Raw genomic sequence first — 11671 nt, forward strand, 5'->3', positions numbered from 1 at the left:
ATTTTTCAAAAAACTAAAAAAAATTTAATAAAAACAGAAGCTAAATCAACTGAAAACAATCTAAAATGTATTTTTCTGCATTGATGATCATATTTGGCATGTGTGGACTGTGTGTGTGTGTGTGTGTGTGCAACCAACCAAACGGGACCACGCGGTCGCTTCTTACAAATTGAGTTGTTTCCATGTATTTTTAGATCTTCATTCTATACATGCAAATAACTCGCATAGGCATTTGGAAGGTGTTAGCTCTGCCGAGCTTCGGTGACCCATTTCTACGCTGGCTAGCCGAGCGCGAGGTACTTCAGCTTTATCGACAAGCCCCGCCCTGAAGAACGTTTGCACCAATCGGGTTCAAACGTTATTTAGAACTTCCGAACCCTTGTCAAATGGACACGGACCCAGCGCGTATATAGTTGATAGTAACAGTATTCCTAATTCCAGTCATCGCTCACCAAGCTGTGATGGCGCAGTGGTTAGCATTTTTGCTTGCCAATCCAAAGGACGGGGGATCGAACCCCGACTCGGGCGACTTTTGATTTTTCGTTCATGTTCAGAGTTTCAAGATTAATATTTCCTATACTTTCTCGTTGGGAGCAGATGGGAATCGAACCCAGGACCATTCGCTTAAAAAGCGAACACCGTAACCAGTCAGCCACGGCCGCTCCTTCATATTTGGCATGTGTGGACTGGTTTAAAAATATTTAGAATTTTTGTGAAATTCCAATGCACAGCACCGCAAAAACCTTTTTTCGCAGAAGTAATTTTTTTGTCAATACATATATATTTTGGAAACTAATGATTGCAAAACAACTGGAAAGGTGTATCATGCATTTTAAAACTCTTTTATCATTCAAATGTTGAAACCGTGGCTAGTAAATTTAATTTTAAAACTTGTTTTTTTCCCCCTCCCCCCCTCCCCCCCCCCACTCCCTTGACTTTGGTCAGAGGCGAGGGAGAGAAACTTTAAAAAATATTTGAATTTTCAAATGACGGTATTTCAGAAAGTATTGGTCCGATTTTCAATGTTGAAAAATGAATATTTTGTGATTTTTAAGAATTATTTTTAATTAAAAATCCTAGAATCATTTTTTTACAAAGGTCTACATATACATAAATTTACTTATTTCATAATTAAGACCACATTATAAATTTTTTGAAATATTTTCATTAAAGGATCAGAAAATTTTGCAAGACTTCGGAACAATAGTCACCGAGATATCGTCAGTTTAAAATGTGACACTTAGAAAAATATGTTAGGGTGTTTCTTAGAAACTAATTGCTTGATTTTCCAAGTTCCAGAGAGAAAATTTGAGGAAATTTTCTCAGTTTTTCCAACAAAAAAATAAATAAATCAGGATGTTTTTATTTTAACAAGATATTTTTTTATATACAAATTAAATTTTGCTTTAAAAAAAAATATTTTCGTGTTATCGATGTTAACACATCTCTTTTTTCTAAAATTCAAAAATACGGTTTTTGGGAACTCAACTTTAAGTGATAAAAAGTAAAATGGAAAAATTTCATTTTTTTAGTGTGCCTATTTTTCCGAAAAATCCTTATCATAACCTACAACTTTGCCGAAACACCAAATCATCCAAAAATTCCTTCTCAAGATGCATGTTTATATATTTTGTATGACCATCTCCCAAAGTTGTGTGAAAAATTGTATGGAAAAGCTAATGATGCAAAATGACTTCTTTAACACAGGGAATGCATAAGTAATGTTTCATCCCTATCAAAAAAATAAATTTAAAAAATCACGAAAATAATGCAAAATTGTAGTGAGCTACCCAAATAAAAAAAAATGCCGAAATTTGCAAAAGTTTCCAATGGCTTATCCTTTAAAATCCTAACGTTCTATTTTGCTTTTTTGTAATTTTCATTATTTCCAGTAATTTTAGTACAATAATAATTTAACTTTTACATAGAAAAAAAATCGTTTAATTTGGAAAGTTGAATATTACCTCTTTTTTAGTAATTAAAATTGAAAGAGTAATTTGAATTAAAAGTCAAGATACTAAATTATTCTGGAAAGTTTTCTGAAGGATACCTCTAAATCAAAAACTTTTTAAAAGTACATTTTCCTACCCAGTTCCCCCGAAATTGCTGATTGCACAGGCACGAGTTTAGTATCGTCATCCTTCACCAAAAAGGATGGGCGACGATTCCATCAAGTAAAACGGCTCCACCACCAGGGTTCTGAGAACATTCCGAAAAAGGATACCACCGTTGAGGAGTGGTTGTGCATGGTTCTGGTCCTAGCGAGCTAGCCAGCCAGCCAGCCAGCCAGGACAAGAGGCGACCATTTTGCTGTCGATTGCGCTTTGTGTTTCGTGTTGGGGCAGGTCCTTAAAACTGAACTTTTTTTTGTCCATTCGTCTGCCACCCCGTGTTTGACGTCGGAACCAGACCAGACTGTCTAGGCGTGGAGGAGCTTTTATAGGGAGCTTTTTGTTGTTCTTGTTGAAGGAACAAAGTTTTATGTTTACTCATTTTAATCGTTGCAGTGCAAAAAGGTTTGGGATAGCTTTTGTACTTTTGATTGTTTTGAGATTTTTGGGAGGATTGTTTACAGATTGGCTGTAAACTTTGGTTTCATATTTGACATTAAAAAAACTTAATTTAAATAAATTTGAAAATAAAATATTATTGATATTAATAAGAAGAAACAAAATCGCCCATCTTTCGATAACATTAAATAATGCGTCATTGTGTGTGATCACATTCAGACCAAGTAGAGTTTAACACCCGAGCTGAACTAGAGTTGAAAAAGGCTGTTGATTTAGCGATTTCTTGCCGAAGTTTAAGGCCGAACGTTGATATTTACCCCGAAAGAGTGGTGGAAGTCACACACGAGAGTGGCTCACGAACTCCATTCGCCGACCATTTCCTCTCCTTTTCCCTCGTCGTGTGCGTCGGGAAGCAAGTCGCGACGCGCTTATATCTTGGCCCGATCGTGTTCGTACAGGTATTGGATTGGGCTTCCTTCGCCTATTTTTAAACGGTTTCGTCAGCTTGGAGGCGCGCTTTCTCGCGTTGCATCTTTTCACAACCGTGGCGTGATTTTGGTTGAGTGACCATGTCGCGACAGGGATTTAGAATGAGATCATTAAGCTTAAAACGAGCTTATCTTACTTGGTAAAATTTGGAGTAAGTGGTTTTGGGAAAACTTTCTCATTGAGTAACCAAAAAAACAGATCAATTTGAAACTTAATTTTTATTCTGTGTAGGTGATTCTTTTGAAATTATACATAAGTTCACTGAGCCCCAACCAAAACCACATATTTTTTGGAAAAGTTCTTGAATTACAAGCTTCGGCTCCAACATTTAATTTAAAAAAAATGTTCTAAAATGCAATATACACTAGGGTAACAATAAAAAAAAGACATCAGGGATACCCTCGATTCCCAAGGCGTCATCCATAAAGTACGTCACGCTCTAGGGGGAAGGGGGGGGGGGTTGTCACAAGTATGACAAAGTGTGACAAGGGAGATAGGGGGGGGGGGGTACGTAAGACTGTGACGTCACGCTAGACTATTTCTTTAATACTGAAAATTCATACTAAAAACGTTATTTAATCCACCCTTAGGTGGTTGGTGCCTTCCTCACATTTGAAGGGTAATGCTATCCAAAATAGACACAATAGGGTGTACCTCTAAATGTTCTATCAATTTGACTCATTGTTCATACCATCAGATTGGGTAGTCAGATCTTCATATTTCAGGGCACTTACGCATGATATATTTGGACGACGTTTTCATCAAAGTATCTGAGATCTGGCCTCCAAAAAGTGTATAAATAACACTTAAGTGCTTATAACTTATGATAGGGTTGTCAGATCTTCAATGTTTTGAACGCGTTAGATAGGTCTTTTGATTAACTACCCAACGACAGGTCGCATAATAGATCCGGACATCGTTTTCATCAAAATATCTGAGATCCGGCCTCCAAAAGGTGCATAAATAACACTTAAGTGCTTATAACTTTTGATAGGGTTGTCAGATCTTCAATGTTTTGGTCGCGTTGGAAAGGTCTTTTGATTACCTATCCAACGACAGGTCGCATTATAGATCCGGACAACGTTTTCATCATGATATTCGAGATCCGGCTTCCAAAAAGTACATAAATAACACTTAAGTGCTAATAACTTTTAATAGGGATGTCAGATCTTCAATGTTTTGGTCGCGTTGGAAAGGTCTTTTAAATACCTTTCTAAAAATGTATAACATGCCGGGGTTTCTTACAAAAACCACCCTTTTTACAATCTTCCGGACTTTTGTTAAAATCGTTTTTTTAGCATAACTTTTGAAGTACTTAACTAAACTGCATAATTTTTAATAGCGACTTATGGGACCCCAATACGGATCGAATGACGCCAAAACGGACAAAATCGGTTCAGCCAATGTCGAGATAATCGAGTGACAATTTTTTGATCAACATCCCACCACACACACAGACATTTGCTCAGAATTTGATTCTGAGTCGATAGGTATACATGAAGGTGGGTCTAGGAGGTCTAGTTGAGAAGTTCAATTTTTGAGTGATTTTATAGCCTTTCCTCAGTAAGGTGAGGAAGGCAAAAAAGATAAAACAAGTATAATATTTGATAAACTTAAGTCATAAATCAAACACGATTCAAGGCTTTAAGAAACAGAGTTTTTGATTAAAAATTTAGCATGCTTAAAAAACTGTGATGGTGCTGGTGATTTCTGTCCCTACAATATTGAAAAAAAACCAAACTTCACCGGTAAAAATTCAAAACTATGTCGATTGAATTCCGAATTTAAAAGAATAACGGTGCACAGCAACGAAGTAAATTGTTGTCTTCTTAGTCCAAAATTGTCAAACTTAAGGACCCAATCCTGCAACAACGTGATTGTAAAAATAGTCTATGTTAATTTTGGTCAATTTTAGCGTGACATACTTTACAGATGACGCCTAAGGTAAAAATATGATCCTGTGAAAATTTGGAGCGAAATCGGTAAGGGGTTAAAGGATACTTTTTATTGTTGAAGTTGGTGAAAAAAAAAAAAATGTATTCATGCGAAAACGTCTTCATTAAATCGTTAGTAACTCGTCAGGGTTAACTCTGATCGTTTTGCAGTCTATGACAAAGTTGTTTGTCATAAAATTTTACATAAGAATCTCTGCATTGGTCAAACATTTTCTATTGCAAAAAAAAATGGGGTGCTTTACACCGAAATTTTATAAAATAAAAAAACTGCGTCTTTCAATTACGAAAATTTTGGTACCCAAACATGTATAGGTCATCGCTGAAATTTTAAAGTTATCGTTGTTTTAGTGAAAAAAGTTGATTTTTTCCCTTTTTTGTCATTTTTCCATTTCTGCGCGCGTTGCGTCGAAAAACACGGATTTTATTTTCAAAAAATCATATTTCAGAATCCTGTTAAGGCGTCATCCATAAAGAACGTACGCTCTTAGGGGGGAGGGGTGGTTACCGTAGGTGTGACAAGATGTGACCAAGCATAATATTAATTCTAAATGTACACAATTAAATTAAATCCTCGTTTCTGAAATTGTTTGCTTACTATTATTTATAAGAACCGTCATCAGAGGTGACATTGGGTCTAGGAGGTGAGATTGGGTCATACAAATTTCTGCATTTTTGTATGACCCAAACTCACCTCAGACCCAATGTCATCCCTGATGACGGTTTCACATTATAATTTATTGTATAGTCATATTTTTTTTCAGCTGGAACTTCAATATTTTGCAAATTCTTGCTTGATAAAAATAAATGCTTTGAAAGCAGGGTGTTCATAAGAAAACTGCTATAAATGGTTTGAACTTATTAGATACAAAGTTCTGAAAAACAGTTTTAAAGATTTTTTAGTACTTGAATGTTATACCAGGTCTTCTATTTTTTAAAAGATACAAAACTGTTTTTTGTTTCGTAATGTTTATTCTTAAAAATGAATAATAAGACAATTTATTATTATTTTTTCATATAAGGATTGTCAAAAATACCAAAATTATGAGAGTTTAAAGATATAAAAACGTTACTTAATCCACCTTTAGGTGGTTGGTGCCTTCCTCATATTCATAAAGTCAATACATTCAGTAAAAATAGCAACATTCCCCCTTAACATGTTTAACAAATCAACTTTATTACTCATTTCTTTTGATAGGGTTCGCAGACCATCAATATTTCTGGCTCATCGGCAAGGTCTGATAAAAAAAACCTATCCAACGATAGTTCGCATGGAAGATTCAGACAATATTTTTATCACAATATCTGAAATCGGACCTCTAAAAAGTGTATAAATAACACTCAAGTGCCAATAACTTTTGATAGGGTTGTCAGATCCTCGATGTTTTAGGTTCATTTGAAAGGTCTTTCGATTATCTAACTAACGATGGGTAGCATGATGGACCCGGACATCATTTTCATTGAAATATCTGAGATCCGGCCTCCAAAAAGTGTATAAATAACACTTAAGTGCTAATAACTTTTGATAGGGTTGTCAGATCTTCAATGTTTTGGGCGCATTGGAAAGAACTTTTTAATACCTTTCTGAAAATGTATAACATGACAGGGTTTCTTACAAAAACCACCCTTTTTACAATCTTCCGGACATACGCCAAAATCGTTTTTTTAGCATAACTTTTGAAGTTCTTAACTAAACTTGCTGATTTTAAATAGAGACCTATGGGACCCCAAGACGGATCGAATGAGGCTAATACGGTCAAAATCCGTTCATCCAGTCCGGAGATAATCGAGTGACAATTTTTTTGTCCACCCACCTACACACATCCACACAGACATTTGCTCAGAACATGATTCTGAGTAGATAGGTATACGTGAAGGTGGGTCTACGAAATCAAATTAAGAAGTTCATTTTTCGAGTGATTTTATAGCCTTTCCTCGGTAAGGTGAGGAAGGCAAAACTATTAAAAACAACCCATCGAAAATAAGGTGGGGGGGGGTCCGGCAAAATGTGACGTTCTTTTTGAGGGGGGGTTCAACCTTGGGTGACAAAGTGTGACATAGGGGGAGGGGGGGGGGGTTAATTTTGGCCGATTTTTGCGTGACATATTTTAAGGATGACGCCTAATGAACTCCTCCCATTTTTTAGTATGTTATGCAAAATTGTCCGAGGAATCCGATAAAAATATTTCCAAACATAGGCTCTTTGGTCCAGACACCGTCAAAACGGCATTTTTTAGTTTCATACGACCTTTTCAGCTAAAATCGGTTGAAAGCATTCGAAAGTACTTAGTGTACTTTTCCACAAAAAGGGATGAATCCCGCATAGTTCGGTTTTTATATGTGAGAAACTTTTTTCAATCTTTTTTCAGTAAAATCGCTGTAACTCGCCAATAGTTCATTTAAGTTTAAGGTTTACATTGATTATTATGTAAAATTGTCCGGGGAACACGACGGCGATAAAATAAAAAAAAATATATATGGAATTGGTCAAAACCGAATTTTAATACTTAAAATGTTAAAATATAATATTAGGGGGTATTTAAGGGTTAAACTTTTTTTATCGAATTCCTTCTAAAATTTTCTATAAAATGCAACCTGTAGAAAGTCTTTTGCTCAAATAGTGGCAATGTTATGATTTAAAGAAATATAATTTTTTAGAAAATCGTCAAAAAAGAGTAACACATTACTACTCCAGTGTCATTCGTGTCATTACCATTTTCTATGAACTATTTGTTTATCAAACCAATTCTCACACTCGCTCTAGTTTAATGATTCATTTCGCGACATTGATTGGTCATCATCACTTTCCGCGGCTGATGCTGCGGATAGTGCAGGAGGTTTTTATGTGTATGAGTGTGCGTGTTATTATTATTGCTTCCCCGCGGGTTCGTGGCTCGGCTGGTGATGGTGGTGCAAATAATCGATGTTGTGTTTTGTTTCGCTGGCTTATGATTAAGTTCGGCTCGCTGCTTCTTCGTGACCGACACGGACGCAGAGTCTGGCTTTGATGGGATTGGTTCAATGAACCAGCAGCCGCACTCGCGGTGTCTGTCGAGTTCGGGCGGGGGTTTAGTCTGGGTTACTCGGGTGAGGGATAGAGAGAGAGAGAGAGAGAGAGAGAGAGAGAGTTTTGGCACACACAAACTCACACTTCTAGTATGGGATGAGGTAATGGTGGTGATGGGTTGCGAAATTATTATAAGATTATAGCCATGCGGTGGCTCGGTTTTGATAGGACCGCTATGTGTGATGGTGATGGCGATGATTTGATGCCGGATATCAACGTCTGAGTAAACAAGATTAAACATGAGCTTGCTTGTTTTGATCTGGTTTGAACAGGATTGGAAAAAACATTGTGTCTTTTTTACTGATATTGAAATTTTGTCTATTTTGACAGATGGTTTAATGATTTGAACTTAACCATTTTATCAACTCCGGATTCACTAAAAAAATTAAACTTTACCAAATCCCGTATAACCTTGCACTAAATCATCCAAATTTGTGTGCTAAATAGTCCAACCCAACCCAGAAATAAACGTGGCAGATTTACGTTTTACTATTTCAAAGCGACCAATTAATCATGGGACACGTTCGGTCACAACTGGGGAATGCGCGTTAATTTGAAAATTTATCTGCTACAGTCAACTCTTCATTTGTTGATTTCGAAGGCACCATCAAGAAAGTGAGAAGTAAGGAAAGAAACATCGACATATCGAGAATTGAATTTATTTCTGTTGTTACTGGGTTTTCTTAGCCGATTCGTAGTCGTAGCTGGAAGAAGAGCATGACTGAAATCGCGCTCATGATCACTCTGCTTCACGCTCCGTTTAGGTGACGTCTATCACTTCCAATTAATTAGTGCGAAAGTGCTTCGTACAACACTGGGTGTGGTACAGTGCCGATCAAAAGTGTCAAAATCAAGCAATAAATATTCCACAGTTTTTCAAGATTGTATAATCTTCAATTAAATTGCAAATGTTTATGTACAAATACTTTCATGCCTTCCCTGGTCAAACCCAATGTCGTCCATGACTCCAGCTCGATCCGCCTTTAATGTTGGCCCGAGGTGGCGCTTCCCGCCGTTTTTCCGACCTCCAACCCATCATTCATCGCAGATCGTTTCCACCCAAAAGGCGTGATTTATCTGCTTGGTCGCGTGAAATATGAGATCTTGAACTCTAGTGTGGTCGGCAGAATCCGACGGGGAAAGATTCTAGGGCGTCGTAACGCAGTGGTAATGGCCATACGAAGGTGAACTTTCGCTGAACTTGAGCTTGATTTACTAGGTCATCGTCATCAGACTGGTGGGATTGAATTGCCAGGATGGACCAAAAAGTGAAAACTAAAAAAAGCAAAAGCAAAAGCAAAAGCAAAAGCAAAAGCAAAAGCAAAAGCAAAAGCAAAAGCAAAAGTAAAAGCAAAAGCAAAAGCAAAAGCAAAAGCAAAAGCAAAAGCAAAAGCAAAAGCAAAAGCAAAAGCAAAAGCAAAAGCAAAAGCAAAAGCAAAAGCAAAAGCAAAAGCAAAAGCAAAAGCAAAAGCAAAAGCAAAAGCAAAAGCAAAAGCAAAAGCAAAAGCAAAAGCAAAAGCAAAAGCAAAAGCAAAAGCAAAAGCAAAAGCAAAAGCAAAAGCAAAAGCAAAAGCAAAAGCAAAAGCAAAAGCAAAAGCAAAAGCAAAAGCAAAAGCAAAAGCAAAAGCAAAAGCAAAAGCAAAAGCAAAAGCAAAAGCAAAAGCAAAAGCAAAAGCAAAAGCAAAAGCAAAAGCAAAAGCAGAAGCAAAAATATACGGGATTTCAACTCTCAATAATCAAAAGATGAATCGAAATTCAGGATTTATCAACAACTTTGCCCAAGACACCAAATCGATCTGAAACCCCTATGCACATTTTGTATGATTGCAAAATTGGAAGTAGACTAAAAATAAACATTTTTTTAGAAAACTGAATTGAGTAATGTGAATAAATGACATGAAAAGAAGAGGACGAAATACTTTATCAAATTCAACCATATTCTGCTTTAGATTTATTTATTTAAAACTTAAAAACTTTCACCACAGCACAGTCACGACAGTGATTTATGGAAAATATTGTAAATCTCTTTTCCAGGATGCATTTCGTCTGGACGTCGCAAATGATGCCAATGCCCCTTTCTGATTCAAGATGCTGGAACCATTTATTTTCTATTTCATCCCCGTTCCGAGGAAAAATGTCTGCTAATCAGTCTGTGATGTATTCCTGGAACACTTTTTTTGCTTTCTTGAGGTTTATAAACATAAAATTTCGATAAATTTTCACCCTTCTTCTCTTTCAAAGCTCATACAAGACGAATCCATCAATTTCCACCAGCGCAGGTTTAGCAGAAAAGGAGTTGAAGTTATGAAGCGCAATGGGTTGGAAAAACTTTCAATACTTTTTATGTTTCTTTGTCAATTTTGCATATTTGGTGTGTTGTTTAAATTAAAAAAATCTTTAGAATTGTTTTCATAAATACTTCTTACTCCCTTGCAGATATTTGCTGTACTTCGTTAAGGGAAAAGTTGTTCCGGCGTTGCAATGGAAAATTATTTAAATTTTCCATTCATTTCCCCGTCTCCCCGCGATCGTCCACCGTATCTGCCATGTCGGATGCTTTTGGGAAAATCGCTTTCCTTTTACCTCCACGGTGAATGCAAAAATTGCACACAATATCGGTTGCGAAGGAATAATACCAACCGTAAAAATGTAGCAATCCTGGCTCCTCGTCGATGCTCAGTTCATTGCCGGTGCACAAAAGGCGAAGCAAAACAAGCGCAAATAAAAACGGAAATAAACAGAAAATTCCTCCTGACGAAAACAGAAACCTCGGTTGGAAAAATTGAGTGGAAAATTCTGCGCGCGGTAGGAAAATCGAAACATGAAAAAAATAAACCCAACATCCCTGGAGAACATCGTGGCAGCAGCAGCAGTAGCCGTTCCCTTTCTTCTTTTTTTGAAGAGTAGTAAATATTTTTCCCTCATTTGAATTCGCTTCCTGGGAAATCAGGCTCACGGAAGGTAAAAGCAACAGCAGCAGCAGCAAATTGTAGAAAGAAGCTCCACCGGAAGCGTATCGAAGTGTGCTGCATCGTGGGATTTCACTGGCAGCACAGAATGAATGACTGAATGCAACCTGCCAAAGCTGGAGAGATGTGAAATTGAATGGCAAAACAGTGGGGGTTTGGTGAGATTTAGGGTATAAATAAAACTTTGCTATTCTTATAAACCTATTTTTTTCCCCAATTTTTAATTAATTTGTAAGGTCAAAAGAGTTGGAAAACATCATTTAAGGGGTTACATACATGTATATTGGCAAAAAAGTCAGAGGTTAGTTTGAGCACACACTTAAACTTTTTTTCAAAATCTGTTTTCAGACCATTAAAATATACATTTTCATCGATCATCAAAACAAATTTGAAGACATTTGGTTGTGTCATTGTCGAGTTATACCTTTTTGAAGTTAGCAGTTTCAAAAAACGGGTGCCACGATATCTCTACGACCAAATCAGCTCAAATTTTTTGTTAAGATTCGTTCAACCGGTCCCGTGTGCATGACTGATTCTGATTTTCATATAAAAAATCACCAGTTTTTGATTTTTGTATTTTTTGAAAATTCAAAATTTCAAAATCGGGCTTCGTCATGCAAACGGGATATGTCTTGGAAGTCTTCACCCAAAATTTCAGCCGATTTGGTCCGTCCCATCTCGAAA

The sequence above is a fragment of the Culex pipiens genome, unplaced genomic scaffold (genome assembly GCF_016801865.2).
Source record: "Culex pipiens pallens isolate TS unplaced genomic scaffold, TS_CPP_V2 Cpp_Un0010, whole genome shotgun sequence".
NCBI classification, from domain to species: domain Eukaryota; kingdom Metazoa; phylum Arthropoda; class Insecta; order Diptera; family Culicidae; genus Culex; species Culex pipiens.